Source organism: Poecilia reticulata, chromosome 15 (genome assembly GCF_904066995.2).
Source record: "Poecilia reticulata chromosome 15, P_reticulata-male-v2, whole genome shotgun sequence".
NCBI classification, from domain to species: Eukaryota; Metazoa; Chordata; class Actinopteri; order Cyprinodontiformes; family Poeciliidae; genus Poecilia; species Poecilia reticulata.
In genome coordinates, this window is record NC_088844.1 from 27,006,259 (window position 1) to 27,024,088 (window position 17,830).

General features: G+C 39.1%; 1 long non-coding RNA gene across 2 annotated transcripts; it reads right to left on the reverse strand.

Moving 5' to 3' along the window:
- Window positions 1-7,005: 7,005 nt before the first annotated feature.
- On the reverse strand, window positions 7,006-12,475 carry LOC103477085 (uncharacterized). 2 transcript variants are annotated; one of them, XR_014091193.1, is made up of 3 exons: window positions 11,315-12,475; window positions 10,961-11,106; window positions 7,006-9,696 (listed from the first exon to the last, which is right to left on the reverse strand). It is a non-coding gene; the product is annotated as an uncharacterized LOC103477085 (long non-coding RNA). The 2 variants fall into 2 exon arrangements; XR_535575.3 differs by having other exon boundaries at window positions 7,006-11,106.
- Between the last annotated feature and the right edge of the window lie 5,355 nt (window positions 12,476-17,830).

The following is a 17,830-nucleotide window of genomic DNA, read 5'->3' on the forward strand; positions in this document are numbered from 1 at the left end:
GTGAGGAGATTGATTCGTGTTAACAGAGATTTGAGTAATGCGTCAGCTGTTCCGCTTTGTAAGTTTTGGTTCCGCCGACTGAATGAATGATGACAGTGTCTCTCTTTGGCTGTGATATTGTTGGGACTGCAAAAGTGACATAAGTAGACATTACTGAGCCTGGCAGAGAGCTGACACACCATCATCTAAATCCGATTGACCCTCCAGAGTCCCGATGCATCACCACTGGGCCTTCATGCAGCTGCTGTCTGCTGGGGACAGTCTGAAAGATTTACTGAAGAAGATTGAGGATGTTGTAGGACAAGAGAACTGGTGAATTTTAATGGAATCTTCTGTGGAGATGTGAGGCTGGAGGTTTCAGTGATGGAGGCTGAGAGTGGAGGTTCTGTGTCAGGACAACAAATCCTGGAGCCAGATTTGGATCCAACAGATGTTACAGGAACCAGAGAGGAGAGGAAGACGAGGATGACAGATGGAAGGAGAAATACAGAGTCCTGCAAAGTTCTCACACTCATTTTGTCACATCATAATCACCCACTTTACATTTCTCTACGTAAACGTTTATTTCCAAATCTTTTATTGACAAATATCTGAAAAGTGTGGCATGCATTTGCAGTCAACCACCTGTGAGTTCACTGCAAAAACACAAACACTTAAAATTTTCAAAACAAACTTGTAAGTAACTTTTCAGTAAATAATTCCTTAATCTTCATGAAAAAGTTTCACTGGCAGATTCTTTCACTGTTAAGACATTTTCTCATAAGTGAAATAATGTGGAAAACTAGCAATTTCTCAACAGTAATAAGAAATTATTGACTTAAAACAAGTTTGTATTTCTTCCTGAAATTTTTATAAGTTTATTTTGTCATATTTCAAGTTTACTAAGACATTTACACTAGAAACTAGACCAAAGTAAGATTTTCTGTTTTCTGCACACTCTACTGTGGCTCTATTATAATTGTGAGTCTGTTAAACAGGGGTTTCTTCATCAGGTTTGCACATCTAGAGATGGATTTTTTTATATTTTCTTTGGAAAAAAGCATAAATTCAGATAGTCTGGATGGAAAGCATCTGTGAAGATCTCAGAATATTATTTTTCCTGTTGTCCTCTTTGCTCCAGGCTCAGAGGAACTATTAGAATCACACAAACATATTGAAGCTATTCTTCAGATGTGTAAATATAAAACTGGAGTCAGAAGGCCAGTTTTCATAAACAATAAGGGATAATTCCTCATCTGCCCGGTTTTCCTTTTTCACTGTTGGGACTTTATGATATTCCTCCTCCATTTTATTTTATAATGAAACCTCCAACATTTCCATATTTGCTCTGTATTTTCACTTTAAGCTGCTTTCTTCCATTCACTGTCAAACTCATTTTGTTTTTGGGTCTTGTCAAAACTCTTAAAGGGTCACTTGTGTCAGCATGTAATGATAAAACCAATGAAAAAGTTAAAATATCAATGAATAGCTGTTTCTTTTCCAGGATTTAATAAGTCAGTAATTAAATAATATTGAATATCTTTTCACACTGATCAGTCCATCATGGGTTTTGTGATTATTTCAATCAAAATCATAGATTTTATGGTGCTAATTTACAATATTTGTGATAATGTGTGATTAGAAATGTGACTTTTTGTTTATGAGCATGTCGGACTATGACGTGACATCAAGTAAGGCTGAGGTTGATTTAAAATTGTTTGTTGTGTCTCCATGTTATAATTATGCACTACTTTAAAAAAACAACAAAAAAAACATGGAGTTTGTGTTTGAAATGTGAAGAAAGGAAGTGGGGATGATGAGAGATGAAGGGATGACCAGTCCAGAGTGAGAAACCAACAGGTCGATACTTTAACTCCATCCTGCTTTAATCTGGATGAATGGTTCATTATTTCATATTATCCACACATCCATGCTGGGTCTTTGCCATAAAATGACGTTTTTATGCTGTTTGTGGGGTTTGAGAGAAAAATCAATGCTAAAATCTGTTCTGAGTGGCTTCATAGTTGTTGCATAAACTGTGAGCATGAACACACACACAGGATCAAGCTGACCTGCCGACAGGCCTGAGAGTGAAAATGAGTCGTGAGAGCGTGCTGAGTAACAAGCTTTGCAGCAAATTGGGTCGTTGCTGTAATTTATCATTTCTTGTATTTGGGGTTTTTGTGATTTCCACCAGTCTGCGCTCGCTAGGCAGCTGTCGGTTTTTTGCCAGACCTTTTTTATTTTTTGGCAGGTAAACAAAGAGCTTTCCAACAGCTTTAATTTGGTGGACTTGGACTGTTAATTATCACACATCTGACAGGCTGCAATTCCCATTGTTCACTTTAAAACAGAGCCTACATTTACGAAGTTGATCACTTTCAAATCGGCCCTTTTCTTCAGCGCAGACTGTTGTGTCTGAGCGACGCTGGCTGTGACAGACATTGTAGTGACAGGAAGTCAAAGTTAAGCCTTGTCATTCTTCACAGTGTCAAAGAAATGTCACGTTTTATCCAACGTGTTGTCACTGAACACCTTTAATCCAGTCTGATGTCTTCTCTGAACTCTGCTCAGTTCAAGTCTGTTTTCAAGTCTTCTGACATGCTGACACACACACACACACACACACGCACACACACGCACACACACCCCTACACACACACACACGCACACACACACACAGAAGAAAAGCTGGTGTCAGTCTGCAGTGGGCAAACTAGCAACGTCTAAATACGAATACAGGCGTGTGGTAAAGGCAGACACAAATGCACGAGGAAAGTTGATGGAAAAGATAGGGCAGAAAATTGCGAGGATCTGGTTCTGTATCTGAGTTTCTGGGCTTAAAGCGACGCCATGCTGCGACGGAATGGTAGAGAGGAGATGTGAGAGCTGTCAAGCCATTTCTAGCTTCTTTTTATTTACATTTCCTCTGTTTTGTCTGTCTCTATCCCTCTCTGCACAGCTGAGGTGTGATCTCTCTCTCCCTGAGCACCGCTCCGCAGCGGAACTGATGATCAGACGTTGGCATGGGAAAGCTGGGCTGCGGCCTTGTACAGTGGGAGCTCTGACCTCCTGCTTCCCCCTTCCTCCTCCTCCTTCCATCTCCTTCTCTCTCCTTTGCTACAGTGATAAGAGACAAATGAAAGGCCTTCCTCTGTGCAAATTGTGGGAAATCAGAGATAAGTTGGACACTGAGGCAGCTGCTGGGCCTTCTGCAGGGAACAGGCAGTTCTCAGACGGGGAAAATACTGTTGTGCACCAATGGGGAAGGTTGAAAAATATGTTTTTGCATATGTTCAAACAGCATCGCTTTATTCTGTGCAGCATGTAGATTTTATGCTACATTAGCACTGATTCCCAGTTTGAATCCAGTTCGTTCAGAGGTTTACGTCCACTCATCTTCAGCGTAAATGTCACATTCGGTTAAAGTTTTTAATGATTTCTTTGAACAGATTATTTTTTAAATTAAATTATTTAACATCATCCAGCTTTGAGAATTAGTTGCGCATCTTTTTTTTTTCAAATTGCACTGGGTCAGAATCATACACCTCGGTATGAATACACACACACACACACACACACACACACACACACACACACACACACACACACACACACACACACACACACACACACACACACACACACAAACCCAAGTTAACTAAAGCAAACAAAATAACAAAAACTGAAACTAAAACAAACATTTTCGTTAACTAAAATAAGTAAAAACAGTAATTAATGGGTAAAAACCATAACAAACTAGAACTGTGTGTTTTTAAAACTAGCTAAAATATGCTAAAATTATAGATTTTATATCTTTTGTTTTGTGAAATGTATTTATTTTTCCTGCACACAATCCTTACTTACGCTTGTCCACTAAATGGTGACGGCAAAAGTTGGGAGAAAACCTCAGAGTCAGTTGGTTATTCAGCAATAAACTGAATTTATTTTTGAAAATGTAATCTTCTGTTTAGTATTCATTACCCTGTTGATGTATATGTAATAACAACACAACACTTTGACATTAAAATTAACAAAAGCATGAAAAAAATATACAATTAATACAAATTTAACTGAAACCAGCAATATATTTAACTAACAATAAGTAATAAAAACTAGCAATCGCACTCTAAAAACAAATTAAAACTAACTGAATTAGATGAACAGAAAAACACAAAAACAAATCATAAAAAACAGAAAATCGAGTTTCTTAACCACATTTTACATCTGGATGGTCAAGTTCCTTTAACTTGGTTCATTTTCTCCAGTTCAGCTCAGTAACATTAAGCCGGATGAAATTTGCTGCTTGGCCACAATGATGAGGAGAAGAAGTCAAGGCGGGGCTTTTAAATCTAACATGCATTAACTTTAAAGTGTGGCAGTGACGGCATCATGCTGTGGGACTGTGTTGCTGCCATTGCCCAGTGTGTGTGGGATACTAATGTACACAATTCTTCAACATCTCATCACATCAACACTTAGAAGGCTTGATTGGAGGTGCCAACAGAAATGTTTTGGATTTGATAAAGCATGCTAACATTAAGAATATGGAATAACTCATTTTAATTTGAACTCTTCTAATTCTGTCCAGAAATATCCAACATGAATCACAGCAAGATGTTCATGAAAAATGTGATTTATCTGCAAGAAAGTAAAACCAAACACATCGAGGCTGGTTTTGAAATGAATACATTTGCTAAAAATACTCTTCAGACTGAAGTCCTCAAATTCAACTCTGTTGAAAATTCATGTCTGTGTTTAAAAGCTGAACCTCGTTTTTAATCAGGCTAACTAATCAATCTAGACTGAAGCAATCTTGTCAAAAAGAGTGATCAGACATCTGCTATGATGCCTGAAGCCTGCTGACGGCAACACAAGTTTTAGGAACAAACATTTAACCAAATATGACTGCAGGTGTGTGCACACATTTGATCTGTGTATATTTTTTATATGTGGTTTAGAGAAAATCGACAGTAAAGTCAAATTCAGATTCCAGATTTGAGTTTTTAATAACCTACAAAGTTCCATGTTGAATTGTAAGAAAAACACTGGAAAAACACTATTAAAATAAATCATTCCATCTCCAAATTAATATTTTGTGAGCGTTGTCGTATTTGATGCAGCTCCTAATATCTCATAGCTGTAGAACAACGGCAAATGTTTGATTGGATTGAACCAAAACACAGGTCAGGGTGACCCTTCGCCGAGCGAGCTGCCTCAGCCTTGACTTAATATCTCTGGTTTGGAGGGAGGCAGTGTGGGGGAAAAAAACCCACAAATTGTAATTTATTTTCTTCACATTTTTTTTTTCTTTGAACAAAGAAGCGGTCAAAGTAATTACTAAAGTTGGAAGGAGTTGTAAATCCAATTTTCTAAAAGAAAAAAAAGGAGGAATGGTCTTTCAAATGTTTGCATTTGAGAACAAAGGCGAATAGGTGGGAGTGATCATTTGTACGGTTCAATTAGCAAAAGTAAAGAGTTTGTCATGGGAGGCTGCACATTAATCTCACTCGTATGTTAAGTAAATTCAGGTTAAAGAACATAAAAGTCAGCACAATAACTCACTAAAAAAGTGCAAATGGATTCCACCTCTGCACCTCTGCGTTGCTCGCATGCCGAATTCAACCTGGTTCCACCTCTTTTTCCGTCCCACAGTTTCCAAGGTTGCCGTCGTTGTAAAGGGGAGTGTAATGAGCTGCCAGTCAAAGGGCCTGGGTTTGATTCATGGTTAGCTTCCAGGGACGACAGACTTATTTCTCCACTGAAACCTGAGAAGCTGTGACAGCTGATGCATGCAGAATAAGAAACAAACAAGACACATTTACATCGCCATGGCTTTATTTTCCCATTCCCAAGCTGCCGCCGTCTATTCAGTTTGACAGAAAATGTGATTATCTGCCCCTCATGTGGTTTGTGATGGAGCAAAAAAAAGAGACACGCTGCAAGTAAGTGTGTTCGCTGGCTGCTGCGGAGAGGAGTCTGCGCTTCGCTCCGCTCCTGCCTGCATGCTCCTCGTGTGCGCCTGACACTTTGGCTCGTTATTAGACACACCGCTTCCTGCTGGGCAGGCCAGGTGTTGCTGTGCCTGTCATAGATACGCCTCCAATCAGGGAACCGCGACCGCACACACACGCAAAATGGTGGTTTTATTAGAGTGCAGATGTGATACATTTATCAGTTTTTCTCGTCTTCGCTGAGGAGGCGTTAGATTGTGGTCCGAAGAGGTGAAACTCAAACTCCAGAGCCCACTTTGCAGCTAATAGCTGTTCACACAGTGAGAAACATCCAGATCATGAGGACAGGTGTGAATGTGCTGTTCGCTTTCCGCACCAGGCGTCAAAAAAAAGGCTGGAAATCCAGATACTACTACATCTTTTAACATGTTCACTCAAATATAACAAAAACTGTTTCAGTGAATTGTAGGATATTAGCTTTGGCTTAGCAACGACTGTAATTTATGTCTTTGCACAACCTAAAACCAGAAAATTGAAAAAGGAGAATGTTTCAAAACTATTACAAATGTGGCCACTATAAAATAACACTGACCCTGAATATTTAATATAAAAGTTCTCAAAAAACACAAGTTTAGACACGAGTCATGAATATCATAACTTTAGATTTGTGACTTGACTTGGACTTTTACACCAATGACTTAGGACTTGAATCAGACTTGGAAGTTATTTGAAAAGACTTGATATTTCACCCCAAATCTAAAGTTTAAAACACATTTTCAAAAAGTGCAGAATTAATGTTCTCTTTCCGTATCAACAAACACAAACTCTCTGTCTCTTTCTGCTCTGTATGTATGTGAGCTGCAGCAAACTAACTAGATTTAAATATGTTTATACATAAAGGATTTGCATCATCATTCAAATCTAGCTAATGTTTTTTTTAAGTAAACAACAACAAAACTCTTCTCTAGATTCCAGATTACTAAACTCTTTATCGGACAAAATGTTGGTCAAAGAAAGTTAAAATCTCAGGAGATAAAAACAACAGAATCATAAAACTTTACTACTTGAACAGTGCAGGCAAACATTTACTTTATTGCTTTATTGTTTTACATCACAGAGAAACAAAGATGTACGTAATGCTTTGCACAACTCTGACCCGTCTGAGATGGGCTTCGCATTGGGGAATCGGATCATTTGCATATTTTTAAAATGCTGTAACAGCCAGTAAACACAAAACTGTTTGTCTTCTTGGAATGATTACAAATATCTCTGCATGTTCCCAGAGGAGCAACAGCTTAAATATTTTTACTTCAGAGTTTTTTTTAATAACCTTTCTTTATTTTTTAAATGTCATTTCAGTTCAGTTCATGATCATCTTTAATTATAACATCTTGAGTTTTGGGCTTATGCCTTATTAACCATGTAATACTCATTAACTACTTTGTGTTGGAATAAATCCACTTCACAACCTGCATCCTATACATTCATTGTCAGCTGTTATCTTTGGAGACATTATGTGTTTCTTACAATTTTTTTTCAACCAAAACATTTTATTGGAAAGCAGAAAAGACAGAATTTCAACATTTTCTCTGAGTTTGTCTCAATCATTTTGCTGAGAAAAACATTTTGAGGCAGATGAGTCAGACACAAAACGGTTCAGCAGTACAGAACAACACAAACGTGTATTTCATTTTCATTTATAGATTAATTCAGATGCTTCTGTAGTGGCAGCTGTTTCTGTAAAAAGAAGCAGGTTTTCTGTTTTTAGCTGTATTGACTGGACAAAAGATTAAAGCTCAGCCAGGAAACCAGCAGAGAAGCTGGAATGAAGGATTTCATGTTTGGCCGCAGACTTTTCTTGCCAAATTAAAATACTCGGGGGAGACAATCCGAGTCTACATGTTATCGCACTGCTAAAGTATGCTGAAATACTTTAAAATTTACAACCGAAAGAATTCGACTAATCCCACATCCAGCAGGGAAACACTTGACAGATTCATAGCTGCTGTGTTTAACGTACCCTTTCTGCAATAAACTGCGTCCCTGAAAGTGTCTGCGGATGCCTCTGGCTGATTGAATTTAAAGTGCAGCAGACACAGCTTTATCATCTGAAGTGTGTGTTTGTTTTAGATTACTTCCCAAACCAGATGGTGTAAAAAAGAAAAAAAAAAACATCAACCTCAGTTTAGCAATTCCAAGACACTTCTTTTCCACACGAGGACCAGAGAAGATTGAAGAGCAAGTGTGAAATTGTATGTTTGCAACAACAGTTTTTGATGTCAAATTTGTCAAGAAACAGTCATAATCTCGGACTCCGCCGTCTTTCACTTCAAGGAGACGAGTTGTGCTTATAAATAATCCTTGCACTCATTTGCTGAAGCTGCTCCAAGCATTGCGAGAATGAAAAAGCTGCTGTGAGGAGAAATATTTCTGTCCTCTGCTCCCTCTTTGTTTCTCCTTAATTGACTTTTTAACAAGGCTGTGTTCAGGCTGACCAGCAGCCACCCTTCATTTCCAGCTGCTACTTCCACACATGTACACTTCTTTTATTGGCTGGGGTTGGGGAAGTCATTAAAATTGGACGCACGCAAAACGCTCCCCATTTCTGCATCAATGAGCTATGAGCAGAGGAGTATAAATGAACAACATGTTTATATGAATGGTAATGCCGACCCCTGGGTTTGCTTCCTGGGGAGGTCAAAGCCAATGAAAACACTCTGGGGTGTAACTGAAAGCAAGAATCTGCACAAAGAGCAATATTTGGAATAGTAATCAAGCAAACACTGGCCGGTTATAAGAGCTAAATCTTCCACTTTCCTCTTGTGGCTATTGAGAAATGAATCAGTGCTAAAAGAAATGAGTTGATCCATCGTTCTATCTATTGATCCCCACATCAACTTACTGCTTTGGATACAGGGAAGTAGCAGCCCAGTCATCGTTTTGGCAAACGGCACTGAAATGCAAACACTTCCACAGCAAAGTTCCCGATTGGCTTCTGCATATAGTCGAATCTTTAAATGTATTTTACCGTCATAAACTGCGTTTCCGTTACAAATGTGGGCAAAACTCTTTACATCCATGCATATCCATGTTAACAGTTGGATTGTTGTCTCAACAGAAATATAAAACTGATTTGTTGAACCAGAAGAGGTTAATCTGGGAATTCCAGTTATATTCTAAAATATGTTGACAGCTTTCTGCAAACATTTTAACCTTATTCTAAAAGAAATTAACATGAAAATACCAAACAAAAGAGAACCTTCCTCACATCTCCTTGGTTTTACTGAATAACCCCAGAAAACAGGCAATGGAGATAAAAACACATAAAAACTCTCCAGATCTTATCTAAAGCAAATCAAATCTTTTCCTAAACATCAACCAGGTTGTTATTCTCTCTGTAAAATTGGTAGTTTTTCCAAAAGCAACAGAAATAAAATAGACATAATAGATGCATAAAAACAGACCAGCAAAAAGAGCGGCGCACATTTTCTGATGCTTTTTGCATTTCAAATGATCAGAATTCCCACTTTCCATGCTGCAAAGGGCTTTCTGTTAGGTAAATGTACCATGGTTTAACCATTAAGAACCTAGAAATCCTGCATTTCAAAGATTCCTGTTTTCAATTCCTGCATAGTGGTTTGAAGCCCTGCAGCCCTGCAGGAAGAAAGTCCTGGGTTCAAATTCCTCCGTAGCGTTTGCATGTTCTCCCCATGCAGCCATGGGTTCTCTGGATTCCTCCTGAAGTCCAAAACGTTCTGAGACTCTTCAAAATGGGAAAGATGAACATGCCAAAAAATGTAATTCTTGCGAGAGTCAGAACAATAATTAAATCCACTCTAATCATAGTTTTTTAGCCCTGCAGAATCACGTCACGGTCGGTACCTTTCAGATAAAGTTGTTCCAGGCTGATCAATGTGCAGCTAAAAAGATTCATAAATACAATTACAAACATTTCTGTTCCACTAAATGTGCTGAAACTTCAACTGGAACTTCCTCATTCCTGAATTTGTCAGTATCAAACCCCAGTAATTCTTGTTAAACAGCAAAGGATGACTGCCTACGTGTGTTTGGTATGGTAGCTGATCTATGATGCTGTGGGTCGGTTTCTCCTCCAAAATCCCTACAAATTCTTATCTGCAGAAAACTGAGACCTCATTGGATGCTTCAGCAGCATCCTGATATAAAAACATGACTAGATCAGCTCAGAAATGGTTCAGCAGGCACACAGTCTGGATCACATGAAGAGGATTTTTACCCCAACTTAATAAATGTGCTCAAATTATTCTGTCAGTGTTTAGAGGCAACAAAGAAGAAATGTTGCCTGATGTAATAAAAACAATGCCATCATTGTTCAATTACTCAGCAGGACATTTTTATAGTCAAAATACTCTGCAAATTGTTATTATTGTTGAACAAAAAGCCTTAAAACAGTTTTTTCTTACCTTAAAGTGTAATTTGCACATAGATAGAAGATGTAAATGCAGGAGAGAAATGCTTTGCAACTAACCACAGATTGTGCTTTAGCAAGTTAAATTAATTTTCCACTTGAAGAACAAAAAGGTCAACAAAACCAGGATGGAGGAATTATTAATAATTCTCACAGCAACATCTCAGCCCAGGGAGGATTCTTCAGTGATGTTATTGCAATCCAATCTTTATTTTAGAAAAATTATGAAGCTTGCAGAAGAGCCATGCACTCCTTTATGGTGCTAATTATATGAGCATCCCGGTGCATGCCTTCTTTAAAACGGCTGCTAATCTGATAACACTAGTTACTAACATGCATTAAAACAACAAAGGATGAGGTAAATAGCTAATTTACATACTGGTGCATCATAAATAAAATGGTAATTTGTAGAAAGGAGAGGGAGGAAAAGTGTTAATGGACAGAAAACAAGGTGCTGAATGAAAAAAAGCCAGATGTATTTAGTGGATTTTAATCGTGTTTTGGAAATCCTAAAATATTTGATGTGAAGGTTTTTCTCCTTCTTTTCCAGCTTCTGAGTTCCTGGGTTTGGTTTATTTACCTGTCACAAGCCGGCTGGAGCAGCAGCCCCCCAAAGGCTACGTTCACTTTACTGAGGACTTCTAGGGGACCGGGCTGATGTTATCGCTCCCTCTGAAGTCTGCACTATCCCTTTGAACACACTTTATCTTCCCATCTTTTTCTCTCCTGCAAAGTGCAAACAGAGCAGCACAGAGACTCGGCTTTGAAATTAGTTAGCTACAGGGCGACGCTCAAGTCCCTGCTAAAGCACAACTCATTTTTTAAAAAGGAGGTTGCATGCTCTGGAAATAAAACTCCCATCCAGTCCCTGAGTTTGAAACAACAAAATCCAGATGGAGATGCATGAAAAATTAGAGACAAATTGCCGTCTTACCTCCTGAAGTGCTGCAGAAGGGCCACAAGGAAAAACAAGTTATTGAAAGCATCAAACTCTTGCTGGAATCCCAGATGACACTGAAAGCTGGATGCATTTGCTGGGTTCCTCTTCTCCTTTTCTAGGGCTGTAAATAGCATTTGTGTGACACTTGGCTCCTGTGGGCCCAGGATGCTGTAAACCAGCACTAAAATATGATCCTCTCTGCCACGGCTGTGAACTCCGACTTCTGTTGTTGTGCGACTGTTGACGAATCAGAGCGGGGACTTGGGGTTTTGCACCCAAAGGAAATATTGCAGAGTGAAATGCCTTCTGGCACTTTTCCGCCAGCCCTTGATTTGAATAGACAAGAGCTGCTGGGGAGGATAGAGGGATAAAAGAGGCTGAGGGAGAACGGTGACAGGAGCTTCAAGGAAAGACACACAGTCTACAAGATGGGGAGATGCTGTGTAGTGTGAGGTTACACTGGGAGAGGAAGATCTCACTGGGTAGGTCACAACAAATAAAAACGATTTTATGCTCTTAGAATAGCAACAGTCACCAAAAGTTTTAGTTTCCAGTTTAAACCAGCAGCGTCCTCCTTGTGTTGAGATAAAAAACAGCTTCTAAAATTAATCTTGACTCTCGTTTAAGGATTTATCTGAAGCTAAAAGGCGGCTACAGAAGCAGCAGAAAACAACCAGGCTGCACTCCAGCTTCAAAACTGGAATTTGCAGAAAAACTGTAAAAATGTCGCATTTTATCTTTGACTTTCTATAAGCGATGGTTTTCTTTCAAAATCTGTTTCCAAAATGACTATTAAGTTGAACCGATGTAAACAACCTTTCTCCAGCTCTGCATAAAACATATCAGTGTGCCAACACATAAAAATGGACGGTCACATTTTGAAACGGGTCGTTCTGGAGAAGGACATGGATGAGTGACGGAGGTCCGGCACGTCTCCATCTGAAACAGTGCTGCGCATTTTCCAGATCAGGAGTCACAAACCTCTGATTGTTTTAACCTGGAGAGCAGCAGAGTTGGGATATAGAGGTATTTGGAAAATTAAACTCAAAATACCGTCATACTGTTGTATTTATTTATCATATTTTCAAGGAACAACTACCAGATTTGTAAAATAAAAGCATAATTTTATCTCCGCTGACATTGCCTCTGTTGTTAGTTTTTATTTGGCCTTTATCATTATAAAATATGTGCTGATGTAGGCGGATTACATTATTAAATCAAATAAAACCTGACACGACTGAAAACTGAACCACTGACTCTCTGTTGGCGTTCTGCACCTGAAGAGGTCAACAATCTCAGCATCAGATTCTTTTTACAACACGTGTCGCCATTTCTTTTTTTTTTTTTTAGAAAGAGCACTTAACTAAAAGGCCTGAGATCTTCCTTTTTTCAAAATCCTTTTATGTTTTTGCCCAACACCTCAAAGGATTAATCAGGGCTTTTTACAATTCAGCTGCAAATAGGCAGACGAGTCTCCTTCTCCTCCCTTTGACCTGAATGCAGCAGCAGCCGTCCTCCCTCTTTAGAACAGGCTGCAGTGGGATCAGATCAAACACATGCCCTCTGTGCCCGAGGCAATGAGAAATAAACCAACAAACAAATAAATAAGTAATCACAAAGGACGTGCAACACAAGGAGCCTTTAGAACAAGAGCAGAAACTCATTTATCAGAGCGCTTCATGTTGTTTCGGAGTCTTATGTGTTTGGGATAATCCTGCACATTCTGGGAAACACATCAACTCCCTGATCTCATTAGATCCCCGGTTGCTGTGATTTTACTGATTGAGAAAATTGCAAAAAGCCTGGAATAAGTTGATTTTCGTGCATATATGCATTATATGAGTTATTCCCTACAGGTTGGTTCCATTTAAACCAATAAGACCAGCCTGAAAACACCTCATTGTTTCCTTGGCGACGCCCTTGGTGAAAACACATTTTTTCGGGAAAAGCAACAAATTAAAAAAAAACCTCGGCAGTGGAAAAACATTTTGATTATTTTAAATGCTACAAGTTTTTAATCAATAAAACTTAAAGATTACATGTATGTGGATGAGCATCTTCAAAGGCACTTGATATTCTGCAGCATTCACGAGCAAAGAGGAGGAAATGGACTCCTATTGAGCTGCAGAAGGACTCATTGACGCGTGCAGTCCGCAGCTTATGTCTCTGCTGAGCCATGTCAATCAACTTTAATTGTGCATTAAGTTCCGCTTCCAACGTTGACTCGGAGGTCATTAATTCCCATCAAGGACAGTTCCGTAATAGACTCATGTCGCGCAAATACAGTGGCTGTTAGTTTGCAAAGAGCTTAGCAAGCAGCGAGCGTTCCTCGTGCTTTGATTCGATGCTAAGTGCTTCATCAATCACAATCCTAGACAGATCATTAGAGGCTCCTAGGATGACAAGAGCAGCCAAACTATCTACAGCAGATTGCTCCAGACCACCCCTCAAACCTTTAATTACATCCAAGGTTGGCAGTTATCAAAGACATGCAGTGATAAGTGACTCACTCAATAGGAGCCATTAGTTAGAGAAACTTGTTGGAGTCAGGGTTTTCACTGACTGGCACTGCAGAAGGTCTGAGGAGGCTTTTCATGAGGTGGTGAGCAAAGGGAAACTTAAAGGGGCATAACATCTCGTTATAATGTTATTTCCTCACCAAAAATATATCTGGAGTGTTGCTTTTATTCTTTAATGCATGTTTGAGAAATATTTTAATCTCCCGTGGCAACCATTCAGCTGTGCAAAATGCCTGAGCTCCTTCAGACTAGCCAGCAGCAATTAGCAAACACCTGGTGGAACTGAGCTCATTATAGGAGCTACTTCTCAGTAAAAACGTTGCTAAAGGGTTAATGGAGGAGCCATGTTGCGGTGACTTTCTGGAGGCGGAGTTTGAGAAACGTAGGAGTTTTTAAAGAGACAGACGCCCAATTTCAAAATGTTAAATTACATATTCAAATTTGATGAAAGTTATATTTGATATACATCTATATAAATACAAGACATTTTTGTAACAACTCACGGTAACATAGTCACTTGATTGTGCTATGAAATGATACTACGTGGTTGGAAAACACATGATGCTGCCCCTTTAAAACAACATCTGGTTGATTTTTTTAATGAATGAACTTATTTTTCTAAGGTGTGACCTTTTGATTTTTGGTACTGAATGATAACATTTTGGTACATTTTGTATTCATTTAATATAGTTATGATTTAAGTTGTTTCCTAATCAGAATAAATTGTATGAATATCAGGCAAAACCCTATGATTATTGACATATGAAGTAAATAACTTATCTCTTCATCGTGGCACTTGATGAAGTGCTTTACTGCTTTGTTTCAAGCCATGTAAAAGAATATAAATGCATATTATGCCTCTTAATATGTAAAAAAGGACCAAAGAAAACCCACTTATACACAAATATATTCCATAATATATATACATTAAAGATAAGACATTGTCCGAGTCATTCATTTCATGTTTTACATAATATTACTATGTTCAGACAAACAAAAATGCTTGAAAAGGAGTGGGAATAACTTATTTACTCCAACTCCTTATTCTTATAAACACATGTTTCAGGCAGCAAGGGGACATTTAGTTTTTTGAATTGAAAAGCCAGAGTCTTAAAATGATCTGAGTGAGTTTGAAAGGGGCCAGATTGACTCACTGATGCATGTGAGGAGGGACGACTGGCTCCTGCGGTCTGCAGATGAGCCGCGGCGTTGATGTAAAAGCTGCTTCTGACAGAAAACTGGACTGTCTCCATGTCAAGCAAATCATTTTTGTTAATTTATGTGTTACTGGCAACAACGTGAACAACTGTTTGCAGATAATAACACATTTATAAGCACATGTTTTTCCAAAACTTGCAAAGCATTAAACTCAGCATCACCTCTGTCATCTGAAGGGAATGTTTAGTTTGAGTTGATAAAATGTGAATGAACAGTTTTGATGATGAAACACGAGTTTTGTCCTTGTCTTCATCATCCAAACCAACTTCACTTTAAGTAAAAAGCTCCAAAAAAAAAAAACCCCACAGTTGAAACAAATGCTGCACATAACTGCAAACTAAAAACATACATCAAAATAAAAACATAAATGTAACATGCATGAAAGATAAATCACAAACTAATTAAAACCAACAAGGTCAAACTGAGGCTCAGTGGTGTTGAAAACCAAAGAAGAAACATGGATTTTAAGATGAGATTTAAAAGATGGCAGTGAACGAGCCTCTGGAGTAGAGATGGTCCTGTTCGCTTCCTGCTTCCTCTAGACCACAGCTGTCAAACTGAAGGCCTGGGGGCCAAATCCGGCTCACCACAAGGCTCCAACGGGACACACAAATTCAACCTTCTAGATAACATTTGCGTGCTCAATCAGTTTCTATCCGTACACTGCCAGATAACGTCAACGTGAAAAGAGATGTTCAACATTATTTCATTTTAAGAAGTGCTCATCGAATGCAGACACAGCTGTTTATTAATATTTTATCAGTTTGTTCAGGCCCTTTTGGATGCAGTTCAAACAGGAAATGAGTCCCAGACGCTGGTTCCTACAGGACTGACCTGAGGGGCCAGAAGGTGTGATGAAAATGTTAAAATGAACTCCAGCCAGTGGAGAGAGAACCGAGGTGATGTGTGTTTTTGGCTTTCGGAGCAATCAGAACTCGTCATACAAAAGAATGTGACATCCTGCAACAAACAGACACAGTTAGGATCCTTGTTACAATTATAACACGGTTTTGATACAACTTTTAAAAGCTCCCTGTTGCCCTTTCAAGAAAAGGTCAAGATCACAATATTAAAATAAAATGTGTTGCTACAGTTTTATGATTTATTACTGGGGCTAAATGAGATATTATTTCTTTTGTTCTCAGTTTAGAATAGTTTAAAAAAGAAGATTGTCAGAAAAACCTTTACGATTCTCTTAATATGTTAGTATCTTATCATGTTATCATCCAGGAATCTGTTGAATACCATAAAAACCCTTTACATAGTCACTTGCTGTATAATCTGTTTCTGTACAGAGGAATTTATAAAAGTGTTGCATCTCTGCATGTGTAATTTTCTGGCAGTTTGGATCAGAGACGTTTTGGAAATTCAGCCTCGTTCTGGAAATAAGACGATTCAAACGAACAATTAATTAAAACTGAGCGTATCGATGATGAGTGGATGACAGTTTCTGACCAAACAATACAATGAACTTTATAGGATTCACTGAAATAATTTACCCAGCAGATCGTTTGAGATGCACGCTGCACCTCTCAACAAGCAAACCCAACATCTCCTTCAACACATAAAGGACTGAAAAGGACTGGAAGTGTGCTGCGAACCAAACATTTAGTCTTTCTTACCCACCTGGGGAACAGAAAACACGGCTTTGCCACGCTAGCACCCTGGGAATGATCAGTAATGTGTGTGTTAATGTGTGTGGAATACCTCTGGTCGCTTTATCTCCCGGATGAGCAGCTGGGCTGCACATACCGAAGAGGAACATATCAGCCAAGGTCACAGAGCAACTCTCCCAGGCCCTTCACCTTTATCTGAGACAACAGGAGGGAGCACAACTAGACACGTCTGAACTCATCATTCGTGTTAGACGTCCCCTTGGGTTCAAGTGCCCCCTGTTGAGCAGATGAGAGAAACGTCCCGGAGCAAGATTGTTTAAGAATGATTACATTTAGCTTTTTAAATTGTCATCACGCTAAAATGCGTCTACTCGTACAGTATAATTTTCCAAACTAATTTTAATCCTAAACCCCAGATCACCCTGCTGAACTAGACTCTTAATGTAATTACATTCAGCACATTTCTATATCGCCCGTGGCTCTGCACCCCCTCCCATGTTCAGCCCAGGATATGGATTCAGTGCAGCATCAATGACTGTTTGCCTTCGGGAGGGGAGCAGTGCTTATTCCAGCAGACAGAGCAGAGAGATCACATGAATATCAGATCCCAGTGGAGCTGTAGCTTTGGCTGCTGTTTAAAGTCTAATCAATGAAAGAAACATGACCCCTGTCTATTTGTTGTGGGAGACGACGACAAGCTGTTTCTGGGAAAACTGCATGCTTTGTGCAATTCAGGAAAGCGAGAATATGCGGAAAAAGCATCAATGCAGATACAGTGTCATTTGTAAATAATTTACAGGGCTGTTGGGCGTATGATTTAACGACCACATTTAACACCTGTGCAAATTGTTGAGCGACGCAGCAGCAGAATGCAACAGAAGCTCTTGCAGATTCCAGCTTGCTGACGGTGAAGATCTGACTGTAGCTGCAGGCGCAGGCCACCTTCAATGTCCAAAGCTATTAGTGATTCCTGTACAACTAAAGTGCTGCTCCAGGGTACCCATTTCCTTGCATTAATGTCTACCTTGCACCACAGCAAATCAAAGGCTTATTGTAATGCCTCTGCTCATATCTCACGCTTCCTGAATAACACCGGCTGCTGGGATCAGGCGCTTTGGAAATGAAAAGATGGGGGGGAAGAAACACACATCTTCCTG